Genomic DNA, 6,447 nt, shown 5'->3' on the forward strand with positions numbered 1-6,447 from the left:
AGGATGTGAAGAAACATGTTACAATACTAATGGCAGTTACACTTGTTTGTGTCAAACTGGCTATACAGTTGATGATAGTGGTCATAATTGTACAGGTGTGATTTCACTAAGCATTTAATACAGAACTACTGTTCATTCTTTATAGATATTGATGAGTGTAGTTCAAATAATGGAGGCTGTGATCAGATTTGTACTAATCTTGAAGGAACTCATAACTGTTCTTGTAGATCTGGTTATATCAAGGAAGCAAATGGAATGTCATGCATTGGTACATTAAATAAGGATTAGGCATTGACATGCTTTTTTAATAGATATTAATGAATGTAACAATAATAATGGAGGCTGTTCTCAAATATGCTCAAACACTGATGGAAGCTTTGAGTGTGAATGCTATAATGGATATGACTTTATTAAAAATAGTACCACAGATTGTATAGGTAACATGTTTGGAATTTTATAGTTATGAATAGTTTTGTCATGCTTTTTAGATACTAATGAGTGCCTTGTTAATAATGGTGGCTGTCAACAATTATGTACTAATACAATTGGAAGTCATTATTGTTCTTGTATATCAGGATACAATGGCACTGTTTTTTGCGAAGGTAAGTCATTTATATTAAATCATTTTATATAATATTTATTTTAGATATTAATGAATGCCACTTGGAAATTTCAGGATGTAATCAAACCTGTATTAATACTATTGGTAGCTACTACTGTCAATGTTTATCAGGATACATCTTAAGTAATGACAGTCATTCCTGTATAGGTTAGTATACAGTTATATGAAACTTGAGTCATGTCAATCACAGATAATGATGAATGTTTAATGGGAACTGATATCTGTGATCAAATCTGTAGTAACAATCCTGGCTCATATGATTGTTCATGTAATACTGGTTATTCACTCAAAGCAAACGGGATTTCTTGTATAGGTAATAACAAATGCATAACACATGTTTTAAATTATTATATTACAGATAATGATGAATGTCAGATTAATCCTAATATTTGTGACCAAAGTTGCATGAACACTGATGGTTCATTTTATTGTGGATGTTACTCTGGATACAGATTGGACACTCAAACTAACATTACTTGTTCTGGTTTGTTTAATATTTATAACTGTTCGATATAACTATGTAATATTATTCAATGCTTATACAGATATTGATGAATGTATTGAAGGAACATCAGGATGTGATCAAATATGCAACAACACTTTTGGTAGTTACAACTGCAGTTGTATGACTGGGTACCAGTTAAACAGTGATGATCATAATTGTGATGATGTTAATGAATGTACCATCAACAATGGAGGATGTGAACAGATATGTATAAACACTAATGGTGGTCATTACTGTATGTGTCAGGAAGGATATTCATTTAATAATAGTGACACAAACTGTACAGGTTAGACATTGTATGCATTGATAACTGACTTTATGATGATTGTATAGATAATAATGAATGCATTGAAGACAATGGTGGCTGTGACCATACCTGTACCAATACTGTTGGTTCATATATTTGTAGCTGTGACACTGGATATAGTCTGAATACGGATGAACACAACTGCACTGGTTAGGAGAATATTAATTATCTTTTTAAGGATGTTAAACTTAATAGATATAAATGAGTGTGATTCCAGTAATGGAGGTTGTGATCAGATATGTAACAATTTTCCTGGCAGTCATTACTGTAATTGTAAAGTTGGTTTCATACTGCATTCAAATGGAAGTACTTGCATAGGTAAAAAGACCTGATTAGTATGACACCATTTTATTATGAAATGTAGATATGAATGAATGTATAGACAGTGATTGTGAGCAAATATGTAATAATACTGTTGGCAGCTACACATGTTCTTGTAATAATGGTTATTCTTTGAATAGTGATGGAAGAAACTGCTCTGGTATGGTCTCAATAATTATATCAAACTTATGTACTAATTTAAATAGATATCAATGAATGCACTACTAACAATGGAGGATGTGAACATATTTGTATTAACAAGATACCATTATTTGATTGCTTATGCATGAATGGTTTTAGATTACAAAATGAAAAATTCTGTTCAGGTAGGTAAAAACAAAATCTTTTTGAAAGTAAATATTCTAATTTTTAGATATTAATGAGTGCCTTGAGCAAACATCAGGCTGTTCTCATGATTGTGACAATACTGAAGGAAGTTACTTGTGCAGTTGTCCAACTGGATATCTACTAGAACCTGATAATCATACTTGTACTGATATTAATGAATGTATCATTAATAATGGAGGATGTGAAGAGATATGTGATAATACTAATGGCAGTTACACTTGTTCCTGTGAGACTGGCTATACAGTTGATGAAAGTGGTCATAATTGTACAGGTTTGATTTGATTGATGCTTCAATGCAGTACTATCTGTCACTCATTTTTACAGATATTGATGAATGTAGTTCAAATAATGGAGGCTGCGATCAGATTTGTATTAATCTTGAAGGAACTCATAACTGTTCTTGTAGATCTGGTTATATCATGGCAGCTAATGGAGTGTCATGCATTGGTACATTAAATAAAGATTAGGCATTAACATGCTCTTTTAATAGATATTAATGAGTGTAATGATAATAATGGAGGCTGTTCTCAAATATGCTCAAACACTAATGGAAGCTATAGTTGTGAATGCAACAATGGATACAGGTTTATTGAAAATAGTACCACCAATTGTACAGGTAATGTTTAGCAGTTTATAATTATAAGTAATGTTGCCATTGTTTAGATACTAATGAGTGCCTTGTTAATAATGGTGACTGTCAACAATTATGTACTAATATAAACGGAAGCTTTTATTGTTCTTGTATATCAGGATACAACGGCAGTGTCTTTTGTGAAGGTAAGTCATTTCTATTAAATTTGCTCTAATAGTCTACAAATTTCACTTTAGATATTGATGAGTGTCAATTAGAAATTTCAAAATGTAATCAGACTTGTACTAATACTGTTGGTAGCTACTACTGTGAATGTGAATCAGGATATACTTTGAGCAGTGACAGTTATTCCTGTATAGGTTAGTGAATTAATACCATACAGAAACTTGAATTAAACAAATTAATCACAGATAATGATGAATGTGTAATGGGAACTGATATTTGTGATCAAGTCTGTATCAATAATCCTGGCTCATATCATTGTTCATGTAATACTGGTTATTCACTCAAATCAAATGGGATTTCTTGTAGAGGTATCAATACAATGCATAACACAATTAAGATTGTTATACTACAGATAATGATGAGTGTCAGATTAATCCTGACATTTGTGATCAAACTTGTATGAACACTGATGGTTCATTTTATTGTGAATGTTACTCTGGATATAGATTGGATACTCAAACTAACAATACTTGTTCTGGTTTGTTTATTAATATATCTTTGATATAACTATGTAATATTTTCCATTGCTTATACAGATATTGATGAATGTATTGAAGGAACATCAGGATGTGATCAAATGTGCAACAACACTATTGGTAGTTACAACTGCAGTTGTATGCCTGGGTATCAGTTAAACAGTGATGATCATAATTGTGATGATGTTAATGAATGTACCATCAACAATGGAGAATGTGAACAGATATGTATGAACACTAATGGTGGTCATTACTGTATGTGCCAGGAAGGATATTCATTTAATAATAGTGACACCAACTGTACAGGTTAGACATTGTATGCATTAATACCGTATAAGTGTTTTTTTCGAGGGTTGCAAATTTCGCGGATTCCCTCCTGATTTACAAAAATAAAATCAACAAAAATCAATTTAATACGATACCTGGGTGGCGCACGTGGTAGAATTTGCACAATTAAAATCCGCAAATTGGAATTTTAGCAGATTTCGCAAAATATAATTCCCTCGAAAAAACCACTTATACGGTAACTAACTCTATGATGATTGTATAGATAACAATGAATGCATTAAAGACAATGGTGGCTGTGATCATACCTGTACTAATATTGTTGGTTCATATATTTGTAGCTGTGACACTGGATATAGTCTGAATACTGATGAACACAACTGCACTGGTTAGAAGATTATAAATTATCCTTTTAACTATATGTTAACCTAATAGATATAAATGAGTGTGATTCCAGTAATGGAGGTTGTGATCAGATATGTAAGAATGTTCCTGGTAGTCATTACTGTAATTGTAAAGTTGGTTACATACTGCATTCAAATGGAAGCGCTTGCATAGGTAAAAGATATAGTTAATATAACACCATATTATTTAAAAGTTTAGATGTTGATGAATGTATAGACAGTGATTGTGAGCAAATATGTAATAATACTGATGGTAGCTACTCATGTTCATGTAATAATGGTTATTATTTGAATAGTGATGGAAGAAACTGCTCGGGTATGATTACTACAATTATATTAACCATTTGTACTGATTTAAATAGACATCAATGAATGTACTACTAACAATGGAGGATGTGAACATATTTGTATTAACAAGATACCATTATTTGATTGCTTATGCATGAATGGCTTCAAATTACAAAATAAAAAATTTTGTACAGGTAAAAACAAATAATTATACCTTTTAAAATTTTCCTATCTTCAGACATCAACGAGTGCCTTGAGCAATCATCAGGTTGTTCGCATGATTGTAGAAATACAGAAGGAAGTTACTTTTGCAGTTGTTCAATTGGGTATTTACTAGAATTTGATAATCATACTTGTACTGATATTAATGAATGCATCATTGATAATGGAGGATGTGAAGAAATATGTGATAATACTAATGGCAGTTACACTTGTTCTTGTGAGACCGGCTATGCAGTTGATGATAGTGGTCATAATTGTACAGGTTTGATTTTCATTAAGTATTTTAATTAGTGCTGGGTGATAGTATTGATATATGAGATGGTTGGGGATAGTTATGTACTATCACTATCTTAACACTATCACGATTGACACCTGGTACATGTACACCTTCACATTATCAAACATGTGGTTACTTTAATTGGTTAGAGTTTGTAATGTATTATAATAAATCAAAAGTGTACTTAATAATTAGTGTATGCATAACTATACATGTCATTACAAGTACAGTTACACCACATCTCCCCTTTTCCAAGCAGTGAGACGAACTGGTGGTCGAATCGGGGTTCCAGTGGTAGAACGGGTTGATACTCGTGGGGTAGAGGTAGGAGGTTCCTCCTGGCTCTGAGAGGCCCCTAGGGGTGCTGTAGGGATAGGGATAAGATCCCTTCTGTTCCTCCTGGTAGTAGTACCTTTGTCAGTTGCAACCTGATAAGATCTAGGTTGACCAGAGGGTGCAGTAACTACTCCTGTAGCTTGTGCTCGACCTCCTGTCCTTATATAAACTTCTCTGTTATCAGGTAGAGAGGGAAGTGATCTGGTTTTGTAGTGATGGTCATAATTTTGCTTCAGTTTCTCTTTGTACAAAATATCAGCCTCTCTAAATGGCTTCAAGTATTCCCAACTGGGAACTAGGCTCTCTTCTACATTGGGAATGTTATTTCTTAATTGTCTCCCCATTAACAACTCCAGTGGCGTAGCCAGGATTGTTGAAAAGGGGCCTGCCTGAAATACGGATCCACGCGGATCAAATGCGGATCGGGCTGAAATGCGGATCAACGCGGAACGCTCGCGGATCTCTATTGAAACTTGACTGATCTGTCTGAAAGAATGATATCTATGCATCAGGAGGGAATTTTTATTAGCTCTATTTAAGTTTTTGATAAGAACTTCATCATTTTAGCAGTTTCAGAACAGGTAGGCTGTTTATGATCATTAGATCTATGTCAATAATATTATTTTCGTTGCTTACATTTACTATAGTGTCAGTTTTATTGACAGTTAGAGCTGATATAATAGTTTTAATTAGACTATAAAACTTCATAGTAACGTAGTTGCTAGTAATTTTCATGACAGTTAGATCTATATAAGCTGATTATTGTTTCATTAAGACTATGAAGCATTTTGGTGGGGTGATTACAGTTTCTTTTTTATATACAGTATCTACTTGAGCTGACCATAACTTCAAGATTTATGTGTGAATGTGATTCAGAACAATAACATCTTATAATGGATCCTTTAAGAAATAATTATAATAAATTCATAAGTTTTTAATGACACAGTGATATTATAGCTTTAACACAATAGCAAACTGCTGCAGCAGCTGATATATGAACTGAATATTTCAAACTTTGATTGAATAGGAATAACAAAAGAATTTTTATTTTACCACGAGAAATGAAAGTATAACTGTCTCTATTGCAACACATTAATGCTCTGAATTTTTATGTAGACAGCTATAGTCATACACAAGGTAGTGCAGACTGTGAAATGTTTCTGGTTATCAATCACCACTGATAAGGGGAGAAATACAATCTTCATTATAACATTAATGCATACTATTTTATAATGGCAT

At 32.7% G+C, this 6,447-nt stretch overlaps 1 long non-coding RNA gene and 1 pseudogene across 1 annotated transcript; both read left to right on the forward strand.

The window, feature by feature from the left end:
* The window catches only part of LOC100637228 (fibrillin-2-like), a 19,132-nt pseudogene that overhangs the window by 1,694 nt on the left and 10,991 nt on the right, over positions 1-6,447 (forward strand).
* Positions 5,589-6,278, forward strand: LOC109587645 (uncharacterized). The gene is made up of 2 exons (XR_002187728.1): positions 5,589-5,789; positions 6,033-6,278. It is a non-coding gene; the product is annotated as an uncharacterized LOC109587645 (long non-coding RNA).

Source organism: Amphimedon queenslandica, unplaced genomic scaffold (genome assembly GCF_000090795.2).
Source record: "Amphimedon queenslandica unplaced genomic scaffold, v1.1 AMPQUscaffold_12496, whole genome shotgun sequence".
Taxonomy (NCBI): Eukaryota; Metazoa; Porifera; class Demospongiae; order Haplosclerida; family Niphatidae; genus Amphimedon; species Amphimedon queenslandica.